At 41.8% G+C, this 18591-nt stretch overlaps 1 protein-coding gene and 1 non-coding gene across 3 annotated transcripts in view; one reads left to right on the top strand and one right to left on the bottom strand.

Annotated features, from left to right (window-relative positions):
- LOC126481519 (tyrosine-protein phosphatase non-receptor type 13-like) overlaps positions 1 to 18591 on the bottom strand; it is a 450882-nt gene that overhangs the window by 90274 nt on the left and 342017 nt on the right. The window lies entirely within an intron of this gene.
- On the top strand, positions 1736 to 1808 carry Trnaa-agc (transfer RNA alanine (anticodon AGC)). Its single transcript has one exon. It is a non-coding gene; the product is annotated as a tRNA-Ala (tRNA).

The raw sequence follows: 18591 nt of genomic DNA, 5'->3' as shown, positions 1-18591 counted from the left end.
CTGATGCAGAATCTATATTTCAACCAGAAAATAAGGATAAGGACTGGAAAAGAAATGTCGGAAGGAAACAGTAATGGACGAGGTGTTAGAGAAGGTTGTTGCCTTTCCCCACTGTTGTTTAACACATACCCTGAAGAGACTATTGCGAAAGGCTTAGATGGGAAAAGAGGAATATGTATTGGTGGAAAGAGAATAGAAGATTTAAGATTTGCTGATGACATGGTATTAGTCGCGAGAATTTGAGCGGACAGTGAATAACATGCTGAAAATCTGAATGAAGCTTGTGCGGAATATGGGATGCAAATAAATACAGCAAAAACAAAGAGTATGGTCATCAGTACAAGATCCAGACTGTCCATTATTAAAATAGGGCAATCTAAAACTTGCCAAGTAAGTGCATTATCTTGGAAGCACAGTAACTGAATACTTGAGATGTTACCAGGAGGTGAAAACTCGAACTGCCATAGCGAAGGAGGCACTCAACAGAAAGAAAAGACTGTTATGTGGCAAATTAGATAAAGGTCTAAGGAAAAGGCTTGACAAATGTTTTGTCTGGAGTGTGACACTATATGAGGCGGGAACAAGAGGATGAAAAAAGGTTAGAAGCATTTGAGATGTGGATGTGGAGGAGAACGGAGAGAATAAGCTGGTGGAAAGAGTGAGTAATGAAAGAGTATTGGAAAGGGTTGGTGAGATGTCTGCTGAAGATTATAAGAGAAAGGAAAAAGAACTGGTTGAGACATTCATTGAGAAGGAAGTGCTTGATAGCAGATGCTTTGGAAGGACTGGTTTGTGGGAGAAGGAGATACAAGATGATAGACAACACAAGGGAAAAGGAAATTATGCGGACCTGAAGAGAATGGCAGAAGACCGGACAGCCTGGAGAACTACCATGTGAAAACCTGCCTTTTGGCAGAACACCAACGATGATGATATGCAGCAAATTTTTGATAACACGTTATGTAATTTTATTTCATAATATGACTTATATCTCGTTTTAAATAATGTACTAGCTTATTACAGTTCCCAAATTTGTCAAAATAAAAACATAATTCACGCTAATTTTCGTAGCGTGACGAAGTTTTCCAGTGATCGGTAGCAGTAGCCACTGCATCGTCAAATGCAGCTCACGCAACAAGAATTCAAGTTCACCCAGATTTATAGTTTCTGTCTAATGTTCAGACACGAACAACTTACAGTAAAATTTTACGAAGAGTTTTGGCCTTAAGCTCTATAGATGTGTGTGTGTGTGTGTGTGTGTGTGTGTGTGTGTGTGTGTGTGTTTGTGTGTGCGGTGCCTCTCTTGCTCACTGCCTCTCCTAAACTTACAGCCTCTCTAAGGGTCAGAGAGAGAGAGAGAGAGAGAGAGAGAGAGAGAGAGAGAGAGGCCTCAGTTTTCTTTTTAGCGTTGTCAGAGACACCGCAACTTCTCTGTAGGTTAAAACCGCAACTTCTCTGTAGGTTAACTTTCATATACAGTAAACTCAAATATCACGATACTAAATAGTCTGAACCAGTCCGTTACATGTCCGTTTACTAATTCAACGGCCAAATAACGTGTCTTGAGCTGCAACCCTAAGCGGCGCGAATGAGTCACGCAGAAGCGCCTTTATAAGGCATGGCAGCCGTTGGCTTCGCGCCAGCAACTGCAAACCGCATCTGGTTCGTGGAATCTGATTACCGGCTTCGCCACCACTGGCGATCCGAAAGCCTGTGCGAGCGTCAACTTCCAACGGGGGGCGTAGCTCAGATGGTAGAGCGCTCGCTTAGCATGCGAGAGGTACCGGGATCGATACCCGGCGCCTCCAAGCATTTTAAAGAGTTGAAGAAGTTCTAAAATTAAGCCAGTCAGTTGCAATTAAAGGTTCATCTCATCTTCATAAGAAAATATAGAAAGACCAAAAACAGAACTACGTAAATGTAAAATAGGGTTTTCTCATCCTAAAGAGGCCCTAAAATGTAGACAATCAAGTTACAAAACTATTTTTACAAACGTAACAAAATACTAATAGAAAAATATTTGTGAGGAATCTTACTCGCTTCACATGATGGTGCATTAGATTAGATGAAGCCAAGTGGCTCTTGTCATATACAAAACTGACAAAACAAGAATTATCCCAAGCCAGGGGTTTAGACAGCACCCAGATTACATACAGGGTGATTCACCAAGTTATGCAAATATTTTAATATGTTATTCTACAAGTAAAACTAAAGAAAAAAGTTCATTTAAACATAGATCCGCAAATGTTTAATTACGGCTAATAAAAGATTTTGTCTGAAATTTAGCAACTTCCCTAACATGAAGCCATCGCACACTTGTACGAGGTTTAACCTAACGATTTCAATTTATTTTGTTGTCACTGATCTGGTGAATCTAATAAAACATGTCCCTGACGTGTATCTGCAGTAAATTTCCAGAACATCCAGAGAAGCAATTTTTAATTTATTAACTACGTGGCCCAATTTGTTTTTTAAATTTCTGGCAATTGCAGCAAGTTTTCAACAGAAATTGTAGAGAATTTAATTTTGGAAAAGTGTTGGTACTAACGTTAACTGAAACTATATGAATGTGTCAGATAATCTGCTATTGTTAATACCATGGCATACGTGAATTCATGTTAAACCGGAAAAAAACAAAGCTCAGTGTTAAGGAAGTTATACAGTGTACATACAGTTTCACAATACATTCACAATAAATGTTCGAAAATGTCTCCATGAAGTTCAATGCCTTTAGCTGCACCTGTATGAACAGATTTTGTTGCTCGTTCCAGTTTCATGGAGTTGTTCTTAATTTCGTCTACAGCTTTCATAATGCGAGCAAGTAATGGCTTTTTCCTCATAAATTATGTCTTTCATCCATCTCCACACACAAAAATACATTGGTGTTAAATCGGGCGATCTGGGTGGCCAAAAACGTGTACCAACACGTCCAATCCATTTCTGGGGAAAATGTTCATTTAAATGTGCAGTAACGGGGTTGGTGAAAATACATTTGCAATCGCGTAGCAAGTGGAAAAACTTCGAGCAAGAGGGCATTTCTTCTTGAAGGAATTGTAAGCATGCCTCGCCAGTTAGACGTCTGGGAAAATGAATGGTCCAATAAAGTATGTGTTGATTATACCACACCACACATTCATGTTAAATCGCTGCTGGAAACTGCGTTGCACTGTTGCATGTGGGTTTGCTTCAGACCATACGTGCTCGTTATGTAAATTGTTTATACCATCTCGAGTGAACTGTGCCTCATCAGTCATTAAAATGTATTTGTGTAACCGCCGATTAGTATTTAACCGGCTGCACGACTCCAAGCGCAGGTTTATGGTAAGGATGGAGATTATTGTACTTCAGTGTACGTCATACCATAGACTGTGAAACGCCTAATCTTTGAGAGATACGTCGTGTGCTGGTATCGGGCTACGTTGAACAGCATCCATAATATCCCCATTATCGTTTTTATGTATCGAGCGCTGGTACTGATTATGAACGCTAGGTAGCGAACTTGTCTCCCGTAACATTCGAAATACTCCACTAATGGTTCGTGCATTCGGAATCCTCCGAGTCGGATAACGTAGGCGATATTTGTTAACTGCAGCCGTAGCATTTCCATCACATTTGCAATAAATAAACACCACATCGGCGTATTCCTCTATCGTAAATTTGAAAGGCATCCTTATTTCATAAGTAATCTACAAACTACAACAGTTACTATGTGGTTTCACTTAAATACCCTGTTGCTATTATGTTCTTTAACTGAACAATACAGGAAACTATCTCGTTTCAAGGTTAGAAAACGGCTGAAACAGTTCACTAACGGTAGCCAACAATGACATTAACGTTTCTACATTCTTAATAGATAGTAAACAAATTTATTTGTATAATAATCTTTGCTTCTCTGGATGTTGTGGAAAACTACTGCAGATACACGGCTGGGGCGTGTTTTATTAGATTCACCAGATCAATAACAACAAAGTAAATGGAAATCGTGCTTTACTTTAACGCCGTACAGTTTTGCGATGGCTTCGTATCAGCGAAGTTGCTAAATTTCAGGCAAAATTAACTGTAACTCCGTAACGACACATTTGCGGACCTATGTTTATGTGAACTTCTTTCTTTAGTTTTACTATTAGAACAACATATTAAAATATTTGCATATCTTCGTGAATCACCCTGTATATCGTACTTCAGAATGAATGCTCGCTAGTAAATGCCAGAGGTAGGGTCTCTTGTCAACATGAAATTGTAGTAGGCGTCATAAGATAAAATATTTGCGTAAGTTACGTGTACATCATGCCAGAGACTTAAGTCAACTGTTACAAAGATAGGACAAATTGGGCTGTAGAGGGCGCTAAATACAGGTGTTGAACAAAAGCATTTTACAGTAAAGTAAGCATGAAATTACTTCTACAAGGCAATTAAAAATGTAATAGATTTACTGGTAAATATTACGTATAAAATTACTAATACATTTGCTGACAGTGTAATACTGTACATAAATTCAGCGTGCAGAAGGTAGAGTTCTGTTTACAAAAGATCACTGTAACAAATGCATGGGGAAAGAAGAGCAAATATAGGCTAAAACAACGGTACTAAAAAGAAAAAACTTCCGCTTAATACAGTGGTCGTCAAACTTTTTTGCTCAAGGGCCAAAACTAACAATATGATGTGGCACCTCGGGCCGCAGATTTCCATGTCTTTTTATTAACTGGCAAACCACGTAAGTGGTGTGTTATGAACCTCCAATAGACTAGCTATAATAAAGAGGCGAGAGGTTTACCACCGACTTCCTAGCACTTATCGCTAAAGTCGATACCACTACGTGTAGAATGTTCTGTCTCCGATTGTTGCCACCCTCACTGACCGTAAATTGTAACACTGTAATTGCCCGACGAAATGTTGCTGCGTTGTCTTTGTGAACAGATGGTAATAACAGCAAATGGATTTATACTTAAATGTATGGGACACGATCACAACTGTTTTCTACATGTTTTGAAAGTCCTTTTTCTTCAACTTTCTTGACTGAACTACAAAACAGACTTAATTTTATTTCATACTAGATGAGGTACCTGGCATTGGCTAGATAAGTATTTATTCCAATCTTACGTTATTCTGTCTCTTCCTTCCCTCACTCTCTGTCGTCCATCTCGACTTTCCCCTCACTCACCATCTCTTCACCCCTTTATCTGTCCATTTCGCACTCCCCCTGTATGTGTCCATTCCCTCCTACCCTTCTCCCTCCACATTACCATCCCCCACCCCAATAAGACGTCGCCTTTGCTTACCCCACAATATTTCTTTACAGATTGAAAATAATGTGGGTATCAGTGTGGTTGAAATCGATCCGAGAGTTTAAGAGGAGAAGTGGAGGATAAATACCAAGTGCTGAAGCTGCAAACCATTTATTCTTTACCGGATTTGGATATATACCATTTATAGTTCTTCAGAAACTGTAAACATTAGCACCTATTAAAATAAAATAGTACTTTCGAAAACAAACCACTCGCAACTGTTGGATGTATGTGAGTCCTTCGCCAAATAACATTGCTATGCAGTTGCTGACAACAATAAGCCATGTTTATGACACTGAAATTCTGCTCCGGTCGTAGTGGCCGAGCGGTTCTAGGCGCTACAGTCTGGAACCGCGCGACCGCTACGGTCGCAGGGCGAATCCTTTCTCGGGCATGGATGTATGTGATGTCCTTAGGTTAGTTAGGGTTAAGTAGTTCTAAGTTCTAGGAGACATGACCTCAGAAGTTAAGTCCCATAGTGCTCAAGCCATTTGAATCATTTTTTGAAATTCTGCAATACTGGAAATAAAATTTTTAAATAACCGTCCGCCGGTTTGACAACTACTAGATTATGAAGGACATATTCGTAGGAGACACGAGCCACGTTGTCAACAATTACATTTTTAGTCAGTCTTCACAGGAGTCGTGTGTTGAGCCCGACTGGAATAATCGTTGTGGTAGCATGAGTCAATGATGACATGCGCCATTCACAGACTTCCACAGAATGACTGTCACCATGTTTACGAGTGTTGAAAACTGCATAAAATGCTGCTGATCAAATTTCAATAAACTGGAAAAAAGCATACAGTGCATCTGACTAATTCATTCCAGTTTAATTATCTCTGTGAAAATAAAATTCGCACGACTTGCATAGTCTTGCAATATTCATGTAGCTAGGCGGGAGCATATGAAGGGTGAAGGGAAGGAAGGGAATCATTAGTAATTTTGAGCCACTACCAAAAACAAATCTGAGATCAGTGTATCTTGTTCCTGAAATTTAGTTTAAAGTACTTTCATGCAAGACGAGATAGATGTATTATTAAAATATTATATTACATTATTGAAATGGCCACAAAAACTTTATTATAATTGCATTAATCTCAAACTTTAAAAAAATGTAGAAATAAATAAGAAATTTAAAAAATAAGAAAAAGACAGGTGCACTGGACATGCAACAGGCTATGTAAAAAAGCTACAGGTCTCTAATTGAATCTGGTTTTTGTTCATTATAACTGCAAAACACGTAAATACGAATGTATAATTTTTTATTAATGTGATTTGTGATGTTGAACTTTTTTTGCTATGTCGTCTATATCTGCCTCGTTTGGGCTGCATGCAATCCTCATTGCGTCTTCTAAATGACTGGACAATCGATTACGATATTTATTTTTCAGCTAGCCTACTTCATTTTTTAAAATGAAGCTTCAGAAAGGTAAGTTGAAGGAAATAGTGTTAAAATGAACTGTGCACACTCTCGTAAATTTTTATAATCGTTAGGCACAGTTCCAAAATTCAGTATACAGTTGTGTTTCACGATGTTCTATAAACAGAGCTTTAAGCTGTGTGTCATGCTGAAGTTCGATTATTTCATTTAGCAAATTAGTTTTAGGAAATACAAATTGGTAGAATAATTTGAGATCATCACGTCCAACATGCCAAGGGTTCTCTAAGAGAATGAAACAGCTTCGAATATAACCTCTGCAAATCTGTTTTTTATTTCTTCCAAATAGGCTTCCAAATATTCTTTCAGGTTTTGCTAAATAGTTTCGGCGATAGTTAAGCCTGATCGGAGCATAGCAACAGTTGTAAATTAGACAGATCTTTTACTTCGAGTTCATTTATACATAATTGCAGTTTGGCTTCAAATGCAAATATTTTGTTAGTCATTTGCCTAATTATCTTGTTTAGTCCTTGTAATTCCAAGTTAAGTGTGTTGAATTTTTGTGTAATATCGGTAAAAAAAGCTGGAAGTATCCACCATTCATCATCAACTACAGGATAATTTCTGCCACTTTGTTGTAAGAATAAAATAATTTCAGATTTCAAATTGACAAACCGTTCCAGCACTATCCCTTTGCTTAGCCATATGACAGTAGTATGAAGAAGATCATCACTGTAACAAGCTTGCAATTCCTGCAGCAGTTCTGTTCTTGAGGGTACATCAGACATTATTTATTCCACTAATAATTATATCACCAAATATGAGCACAAATACACCCAATACCCGACGAACGCTCAGGGGCACCGAAACTTAGTTCACGACTGACACGACAAAGCTAATAATGAGTTGGCTGCGGGACAAGCCCGCCTCCGACAAACGAGCGGCCGTGGGCACGCGGCGCGTTTGATGCACGACTCACATGGTTGGCTAGCAGGCCGCTCACGCCTGTAGAGCTGCGGAACACCGGCAAGTGGCGCGTTAAATGAAAGTGGTGGATGGTTTTCAGTTACCTCATTACTTCCCCGACGTTTATCACAATTCTACGCAGTTTCCGTAAACAAAACACCGCTACGCCCGACAAGTAGATAACTAATGCTACCTGTGCGAAGACGAGGAGGGTCGCGGGCCGCACGAAAACATGATCTGGGCCGAATGCGGCCCGCGAGCCGCAGTTTGAAGACCATTGGCTTAATACCACGGAAGCTTACGCGATATGGAAAATGTGAAAGCAGTGGGCTCTAATACACGCGCGTAAACACTGCGTCTTGCTGGTGTTAAGTAACATAATTTTACATTAAAGCCACTGACAAATACAAGTTTCAGAGGTATACATTAAATATAAAATCTGTAATACATTTACGTAGCGAAGTCAATTTTGTATATGACAAGTACCGCTCGGCTTCATCTAATTTAATGTACCATCATGTGATTTAACAAGTGAGTACGCTTACCTCAAAAATATACACTACTGACCGTTAAAATTGCTACACCACGAAGATGACGTGCTACAGACGCGAAATTTAACCGACAGGAAGAAGATGCTGTGATATGCAAATGATTAGCTTTTCAAAGCATTCACACACAAGGCTGGCGCCGGTGGCGACACCTACAACGTGCTGACATCAGGAAAGTTTCCAATCGATTTCTCATACACAAACAGCAATTGACCGGCGTTGCCTGGTGAAACGTTGTTGTGTTGCCTCGTGTAAGGAGGAGAAATGCGTACCATCACGTTTCCGACTTTGATAAAGGTCGGATTGTAGCCTATCGCGATTGCGGTTTATCGTATCGCGACACTGCTGCTCGCGTTGTTCGAGATCCAATGACTGTTAGCAAAATATGGAATCGGTGGGTTCATGAGGGTAATACGGAACGCCGTGCTGGATTCCAACGGCCTCGTATCACTAGCAGTCGAGATGACAGGCATCTTATCCGCATGGCTGTAACGGATCGTGCAGCCACGTCTCCATCCCTGAGTCAACAGATGGGAGCGTTTGCAAGACAACAACCATCTCCACGAACAGTTCGACGACGATTGCACCAGCATGGACTATCAGCTCGGAGACCATGGCTGCGGTTACCCTTGACGCTGAATCACAGACAGGAGCGCCTGCGTTGGTGAACTCAACGACGAACCTGGGTGCACGAATGGCAAAACGTCATTTTTTTCGGATGAACCCAGGTTCTGTTTACAGCATCATGATGGTCGCATCCGTGTTTGGCGACATCGCGGTGAACGCACATTGGAAGCGTGTATTTTTCATCGTCATAATGGCGTATCACCCGGCTTGATGGTATGGGGTGCCATTGGTTACACGGCTTGGTCACCTCTTGTTCGCATTGACGGCACTTTGAACAGTGGACGTTGCATTTCAGATGCGTTACGACCCATGGCTCTACCCTTTATTCGATCCCTGCGAAACCCTACATTTCAGCAGGATAATGCACGACCGCATGTTGCAGGTCCTCTGCAGGCCTTTCTGGATACAGAAAACATTCGACTGCTGCCCTGGCCAGCACATTCTCCATATCTCTCACCAACTGAAAACGTCTGGTCAATGGTGGCCGAGCAACTGGCTCGTCACAATACGCCAGTCACTACTCTTGATGAACTGTGGTATCGTGTTGAAGCTGCATGGGCAGCTGTACCTGTACACGCCATCCAAGCACTGTTTGACTCAATGCCCAGGCGTATCAAGGCCGTTACTACGGCCAGAGGTGGTTTTCTGGGTACTGATTTCTCAGGATTTATGCACCCAAATTGCGTGAAAATGTGATCATATGTCAGATCTAGTATAATATATTTTCCAATGAATACCCGTTATCATCTGCATTTCTTCTTGGTGTAGCAATTTTAATGGACAGTAGTGTATTTCTGTTAATATTTTGTAACTGACTGTATACATTTTAGGCCCACCACTTCTTTAGAAGATATTTTTACAACTATCTAAACCTAGGTCAATGGGTAATAAACCTTTGTTTGCAACTGGTTTGCTTATTTTCCAACCTCTTCACGTTTACACAGTAGCTGTTTCGTAGCCATGTTTAAGATCTTAATAGCTCTTTTCTTCTCGCATACGCCGAAAGTACAAAGAATTCGAAGCTATTACCCATGTATCTGCCATCTATACAGCAGGCAACTTACCGTAACCACGACTTCTTATCTTTCCCACAGGCGAAGAATAGAATCATCGATTTTTCTTTTTTAACTATTTTAAATAATTATTGCCAGGATCAGTCTCTCTCTGTAACGTGGCGCCATTCAGAATTTTTTGTGAGATCGTGACAATACAAGCGAGCCGAACTACGTTTATTATTCTTCTGGTAAGTCCAACGAAACACTAGAGAAGCCTTTGCGACGCGGTGACCCCATACAGGAGGGAGCGAGGAGGGGGGGAGCGAAAGTCAGAACATCCACGTCTCTGAGTGTCTCCCACCGAAAGCACCAAAGAATTTACTCTGTGCTTGTGTCTCATATATTCGCACGTCTTTCAAGCATTGTTGTTGATGCTGCTGATGACAGCTGTACATGGTCAAACCATCGCCAACTAGTTCTCCAGCTGGTATTGTTTAATCCCAGTGATGGGGCATCCACAAGGAGAGTGTGTGGGCGGGAAGGTGGCACTTGACCCCCAAGAAATCTGGAGTGCAGAGCTTTTACACAGTACAGAATTCTCACACACTTACAGACGCGAGTGGATAACCAACAAGTCTCTGGGATATACTACGTTTTTTGTGTCACCTACAAAATTTATTTCTGGTGTCATGACACGGCTTGAAACTGGGCAATTTATTTATAAAAAATGGCAATATTAGAGACACATCCTCCCGGCCCCGCCCCTCTCGGATAATTTTTTGCGGATGCCCATGGACATAGCTTATTCCTCTGAAACAGTATTTAGGAGGTAAGGAGCTGACCTCCATCCGAAGTGCTGATTACCATCAACAGTGTCATACCCCCTCACTTTACGAGTCGCTGCTGTGACGTTTGGGATTTAACACAAGACATATGAGCAAATTTTGATAAGAAGGAACTTAGTTAACAATACCAACCCCATTCCCTGGTAACCAAACAGTCGCAAAGAAATTTCATTCTACCGCCAAAGTCCGGCTCCGACGAGAGCGCCCTCTCAAAGCATGTGTTAAGTCTGAATTTTTCTCTGTTTACCACTCACTGGTGGCAGATCTCTTAAACTAATTACACATTACACATAGTTAGCGATTTAAGTTCTAGATGGGAGGAGTATCAGCGTGTAGTGGCTGCCTAGCCGCGTATCTACGACGTGAGTTATACTCAGGCTGTGTGGTTCTTGGTATGTCGATTATTTGTTTCTTAGTTCTTCAGGCCCGCATCTCGTGGTCGTGCGGTAGCGTTCTCGCTTCCCACGCCAGGGTTCCCGGATTCGATTCCCGGCGGGGTCAGGGATTTTCTCTGCCTCGTGATGGCTGGGTGTTGTGTGCTGTCCTTAGGTTAGTTAGGTTTAAGTAGTTCTAAGTTCTAGGGGACTTATGACCACAGCAGTTGAGTCCCATAGTGCTCAGAGCCTAGAGAGTTCTTCAGGGTGGCAACTTACTTTCATCGCTAGACCTCCCTGAGATTTACAGGTTTTTATAATAATAATAATTATTATTATTACTGCATTAATTAATTCAAAGATCAATTAATAACAACCTTTTGTTGAATTTCTGTCATCTTCTGCCAGGCCTCTCTGTTCAGAGCATCCTCCTTGTGAGCACCGCCATGCATCACTTTTTCACTAATGTCATCCGAAGAACTCTGCCATGTGGTTTCCATTCAAAAATTTTGTTTGACCACTCTTGATCCGGTATTCTCAACAAATACCCAAACCACTCTAATGATTTTCTTTCAGTTCTATGATGTTCATGTTTGGAACACAACCTACGACCAGCTTAGAGACAGAAGTGATGACACTTTCTGCAGGACCTGACCATCATTTTGCAGGACAATGCTCAAGCACGTACAGTGCAAGCTGTTACTGATTTGTTTGACTGATGGGGCTGCTAAGTGCCATACCACGTACTGCACTCCCCTGACTTATGCCCTCGTGAGTTCAACTCGATTTCTAAACTGAAGGAAACACTTCACGGCATTCGCTACAGAACTGCTAAAAATACGTCGGGCAATAGACCGCGTCGCTCGAATTGGCAACACAACTGGCACTGCTAAGAGTATCCTACGACTTCCGCATCGCTGGCAACGGGTTATACACAATGCTGGTGACTACTTTGAAGGTCAGTAAAACTTTGGCACACTTATCTATTTTGTACGAGCTGTAAATAAATAGCTGCCACTATTAAAGTTCCAACCCCCATGTTTACTATTATCCATCATCAAATTAAAATATGCAGAAATATGTCATTATAGAGAAGTATGTAAGAGGTTGTAACGAAAAACTAAACACATCAATGCTGGCAACAGGATTCGCGATCATTAATACTTTTCATGTGCGTAGGAGCGAAGGAAAAGAATATGTAATTACATAAAAATCCGAGCTCTGCTGAACACTACATGAACAGAGTCGAAAAACCTATGAGTTAGATTTTATGAGTACTATACAATGATGAGTAGCATGGAGAGCTGCATCAAACCAGTCTCAGGACTGAAGACCACAACAACAACAATACAATGATAGAGAGGTTTGTGGCTAAATCCATCTATAACAGGGAAAACGAAACAATAGTTTTTTTAAAGTATTATCAACAGTTCTATAACTTATACGCTCTCGCCATCCCTGGAAATTCCACCGTTAACGCCGTCCGTCTCCATTCCGTGTCAAGCCCTGCCACTGTACGGTAACCTGAGCAAGAATGCGCATACAATAATTTGTAAGGGGGGAGGGCAAACCAGGCGGTACTTTTAATATTTTGGAATACGACAGACGACTTGTAAGTAGCCACAATAAAGTTCCATTTCCAGCGCACTGTTAAAAATCTGCATAATGCTGACTTCTTTTGAAGGTGTTGTGTACATAGTTACGCGTAGTCAGCGCGTACACAACTTTCCCACTAGAGCACGCCCCGCTAAGCACAACAGTGCAGGCGCAGCGCTCGTCCGTCTCCGCACTACGAGATGGCGCTGTCTTAGAGACGGACCAAATTCTGCTTCCGCTGATCGGCGTATTAATATGTAATGCAGCCAATGAGATTGCTGCTAACGTAGAACCTTTTCTCCTCGCGGATCACACTCGCATAGTGATACCTGAACGCGCGAGGTATTATAACGAGTGTACAGACCTGCGATTAGTCAGTCTGCATTAGTCTGTATTAGTATGCATTAGTCTACAGTCAAGTTTCAGTCTGCGCCTAATAAGATTATCATATTCCTGTACACAGCCATGAAGATAAATGTATAGACACTTTGTCAAGTATCAGAGATATGTGAGAATAAGATTAACGTACCAAGACCAAAGGAACTTCAGATTGTCAATTGTAAATAGCATCCAGAACCAAGTTAAGTTATTTTTATGTTTGTTATTATTTTAAAAAATGTGTGTGAAAATTAATCAAGTTCTGTTTAAAGTTGGTCACCGTCAGTCTGCTACTCTAAGCGTGCAAGTGGCATTTCTATCGTCTGACCTAACGGCAGAAGATAAACACGCCACGAGAGGATCACGAGACATATTGCTGACACTCGCCTACTTCGTTAGAGCGACAAGTCAAATAATCTGATGGTGTGTGTACCGAAGGTCTTACAGTACGCACACCACAGAAGGAAAAACACCTGACAACACTATTTTTTCCTTTCCCTGAGTGCTAGGGGGGAGGGAGGCGGGCGGAACCCGTGCCCTTGTCCCCGGATGCAGACGCCCTTGACCTGAAGTACTGTATACTACACTACTTGTATGAGGTGTACTTCGAGAAAAATGCTTCGAAATGTCTCTGGAACCTAATATATATGCAATTACTTTTACAGGAACAATGCATCAGTTTCAAACCGAGCGCACTTCATTGTCAACTCGAAGTATGACATGGCGAGACACCGAGTGAGATGGCGCAGTGGATTCCTCACTGAACTCTCATTCGGGAAGACGATGGTTCAAACCCGCGTCCGACCATCCTGATTTAGGTTTTCTGTGATTTCCCGAAATCGCTTCAGGCAAATGACGGGATGGTTCCTTTGAAAGGGCACGGCCGCCTACCTTCCCCCTTCCCTCCCTAATCCGTTGGGACCGATGACCCTGCCGTTTGATTCCCACCCCAACCAACCAACCATGACCAGAAAGTCGACAAACTACTCCGCACTAAAAATCAGTAAAAAAAAAAAAAGAACAGTAGCCTGGATATTCAATGTTGGTCTACAAAAATACATTAAATTACAGAAGTCCTGTTGTCCTCTGGCACACATATACAGGGTATTCCAGGAGGAGCAGTAAATATTCAGGGATATGACAGGAAAGATCATTCGAAACAAAAAAAGTTCAGTAAACATGCGCTCTAAAATGCATACCGTAAAGAGTTATGAGCACTTGTTCATCTTCGACACTGTGAAACTAATCTCTTCTATTGCAAGCTCTTTGCTTTCCATATTTTGAGAGGAGATGGTATGGATCAAAATATGAAAAAAGTCCAGTAAACATGGGCTCTGAAGTACGTACCTTAGTAGCCAAGCACTTGTTCATCTTCGCTACTGTGAAACACATCTCTTCTACTGAAGAAGTGCTCATAGCACCTAAAGTATGCATTTTAGAGCCCATGTTTATTACACATTTTTTTCTTGTTTTGCTCCATACCACCTCCCCCCAAGAAATGGACAGCAAAGAGCCTATGGGACTGTTTCACAGTATCGAAAATCGAGAAATGCTCATAGCTCTCAAGGAATTTATAGTCCACGTGTACTAGACTTCATTGCTTCGAATGATCGTCCCTGTCATATCCCAGAATACTGACTATTCCTCCTTGGACACCCTGTATATGCTCATCCGGAATACAGGGTGATTCTTATTAACGTTTAAAAACCCCGAAGAGACTAAGGTGACACTGAGACAAGTAATTTAGTAGAGAACACATGGGGTCGCAAATGCCGAGAAATACCCCAAAGACTAATGCTGAACATGTGACGTCAACAGCTGACGTACCTCGCCACACGTGCAGCGGTTGGACTGCTCGATCCTCCCCCACCGGTAGATGGCAATCCTATACGTCGCTCCGCTATACTACTCTGTTTTCGTTCTTCCATTCAAATACATCTGATGTCATCAGTTCCCTAGACTTAGAACTACGTAAACCTAACTGACCTAAGGACACCACACACATCCACGCCCGAGGCAGGATTCGAACCTACGACCGTAGCAGTAGCGCGGTTCCGGACTGAAGCGCCGAGAACCGCTCGGCTACAGCGGCCGGCCGTTCTTGCATTATCCGATGTGATAACGGTAGCGTTCGCGGTAGTGGTAATACAAGACTGCGATCAGTCGAAGACTACGATGAATCGCTTTACATCTGGCTAGTTTGCTGACATGCATGCCTGTTATGGTGTTGCTAATTCCAATGCGACTGCAGCAAGATGTGTTAAGGCGGAACGTTTCCCGCAGCATGTTCGCCTTTTCACGTATCGTTTGCCACTATGGATCGTCGAATGCGCGAAGCAGGGACTCTGCGCGTAAGTCAAAACTGAAGGCAAAAAATACAGTGAGGGAAGGTAACATAGTTGTGTTCTGAAATCAAACTTTATTTACCAAAGACAACGTGGGTCATTTACTGGTAACGAAGCAATTGAAAAGCATATACTCATTTACTTGTGACACAATACGGTACTTACTTTGCAATAACCCACCGGAGACCACGAGACCTGTAAATGAAGTAATAAATGGTACCTCATTGTAAACATTTAATTCTCTAACGCAGTGTGAAAAAATACTGCCTGCAAGAGGCAAGACTTTAACCCTCAGCTCCAAGCGCCAAAGTCGTGCACATCCGCCAGGTGCCAAACCGATGTGGATACTTGACTTGGATTGGGATGATCAGGTGCGACAGACCGATACGATCAACCGCTGCACGTTCAATGAGGTAAGTCATTTGGTGACGTCACATTTTCAACATTTGTCATACATTCTCGGTGTATTTCTCGACATTTGAGGCTCCATGGGTCTTATATTAGATTACTTGTCTCACGTCATCTATGTCGCTTCTAGGGTTTTTAAACATTAATAATAATTATCCTTAATAGAAGCCACCACTGTACTGTACCCAACTGCCACATCAATAACTGATATTCTTGCACTCTACTACACAGCACTGTACGACACTACACTACACCGCTGTACTTGGTGTCAAAAGCAAAACACGCTTTTATCATTTGAACTGTTAGTCCCTGGGGACCTTAGGCACAACTCTGGATTCACAGAGGCTGCTGTCATGCTATCCAAAGTGTAGAGATTTAAAGATTCCCGTCAGGGGCTCAGGAAATCCTGTCTGGTCTTCCCCGAGATTCATCTCTTCACAGCTTCTGGAAGGACGTTATAGTTGGCCGTTCTGCCTTTGTACTTTCCTTGTCTTGATGTAAGGGTTCTTTAATTCTGTCTCTCGGCCATCATAAGTTTGCAATTAGCAAGCTGATGTTTTGCCTGGCAACAACTTCAATTTGTACCACAGTTCGGCATTCCTGATTATGCTACAGATTGATATATTATCAAAGACGTCCCTGTCCTGGTCTGTAACATCTTGTCTACTGGCACACGCCGGCCGAAGTGGCCGTGCGGTTAAAGGCGCTGCAGTCCGGAACCGCAAGACCGCTACGGTCGCAGGTTCGAATCCTGCCTCGGGCATGGATGTTTGTGATGTCCTTAGGTTAGTTAAGTTTAACTAGTTCTAAGTTCTAGGGGACTAATGACCTCAGCAGTTGAGTCCCATAGTGCTCAGAGCCATTTGAACCACTGGCACACTCCTAAACGACGTGTTCCGGGGTGCCTATAGCTCCACATTCATGTGTGTCTGTGATGCGCTGGCGTATTTTAATTAAACATGTAGCATTTGGCCCATGCCTAGGCAGGCAGCGTGTTGTTCCTTTGGACGGTGAAAAGTGCGTCATGCTTTATCTTACTTTTATATTAGGTTCTCTTTCCCGTTTCTGCCCAGTCCCAGATTTCTTCTCATTTGATTGAAGTTTCTCATAATGAGAAATGAGAAGGAGCTATCTGTATGTACTTTAAAGAAATTTTTTATAGCCCAGATCGCGTTCAGAATTATACTTTATTGACCGGTTTCGATAGGTAAGACTGTCATCTTCAGATGTGTAACATTATGCATTCATATATACTAACTTTACCATCGTTATTTTAATTGGACATTACATATGAGAAAATGGCAATTACATGTTTGCAGACCTTCAAAAACTTTTCTTGTTGTACATCATATTCCACTGTGCGTTCATTAATCATGCCATGTTAACATTTTAGTGGTGAGTACACTGCATTTTCCACATAGGTTTGTAACTATGCACTATGTATTTCGAGTGAGAAGGTTCCAAGAAGTGCTTCACTCGTCATGTAAATGTAAACATTGGCACAAAGAGGCACTTTTACTATATGTTGTGCATTTTAACTGACGAGCATTGAAGGAGTGCTACGTATGTAGACATGCCAAGTTCCACAAGGTGCATTTACTTATGACAAACCCATTTGTAATTTAATTTTTGACAAACCTGTGTGGAATGTGCAACGTACTCACCACTAAAATTTTAACATGGCGTGAGTAATGAACTCACAATGGAACATGACGCACAACTAAAAAAGTTTTTGAAGGTATGTAAATGTGCACTTGCCATTTCCTCATATGTAATGTCTCACAAAAATAATGATGATAGAGTTAGTAAATGCTTAATGTTACAGATCTAAAGATGACAGCCTAAACATAGTTTTGAACTCGACCTTGCCTATAAAAAATTTCTTCTCGTCATCCTCTATCAATGCATGCCTTTATTTCCTCCAACTGTGATACATAACATAACTGCTAAAGCGATGACACTAGTGGAAACAAATGAGGTACCGCTCATTACTCCATCCACAGTCACTAAACACTGGAGCCAAGAAACAACTGTTGAGTACCATAAGTGCGTTATTTACTGGACGAGCTGGTGTGGTTGCATACAATAAAGGATCCTTCTTTCTATGTATTCGCAATACGTTACATTTGTCTATGTTAAGGGTCAGTTGCCACTCCCTGCACCAAGTGCCTATCCGCTGCAGATCTTACTGCATTCCGCTGCAATTTTCTAATGCTGCAACTTCTCTGTATACTACAGCATCAACCGCGAAAAGCCGCATGGAACTTCCGACACTATCTACTAGGTCATTTATATATACTGTGAAAAGCAATGGTCCCATCACACTCCCCTGTGGCACGCCAGAGCTTATTTTAACGCCTGTAAACGTCTCTCCATTGAGAACAACATGCTGTGTTCTGTTTGCTAAATACTCTTCAATCCAGCCACACACCTGGTCTGATATTCCACAGGCTCTTACTTTGTTTATCAGGCGACAGTGCGGAACTGTATCGAACGCCTTCCGGAAGTCAAAGAAAATGGCATCTACCTGGGAGCCTGTATCTAATATTTTCTGGGTCTCATGAACAAATAAATCGAGTTGGGTCTCACACGATCGCTGTTTCCGGAATCCATGTTGATTCCTACAGAGTAGATTCTGGGTTTCCAGAAATGACATGATACGCGAGCAAAAAACATGTTCAAAATTTCTACAACAGATCGATGTCAGAGATACAGTTTTGCGCATCTGCTCGACGACCATTCTTGAAGACTGGGGCTACCTGTGCTCTTTTCCAATCATTTAGAACCTTCCGTTCCTCTAGAGACTTGCGGTACACGGCTGTTAGAAGGGGGGCAAGTTCTTT

This window comes from Schistocerca serialis, chromosome 1 (genome assembly GCF_023864345.2).
Source record: "Schistocerca serialis cubense isolate TAMUIC-IGC-003099 chromosome 1, iqSchSeri2.2, whole genome shotgun sequence".
In the NCBI taxonomy this organism is placed as follows: Eukaryota; Metazoa; Arthropoda; class Insecta; order Orthoptera; family Acrididae; genus Schistocerca; species Schistocerca serialis.
This window is presented reverse-complemented; position numbering and strand designations above follow the sequence as displayed.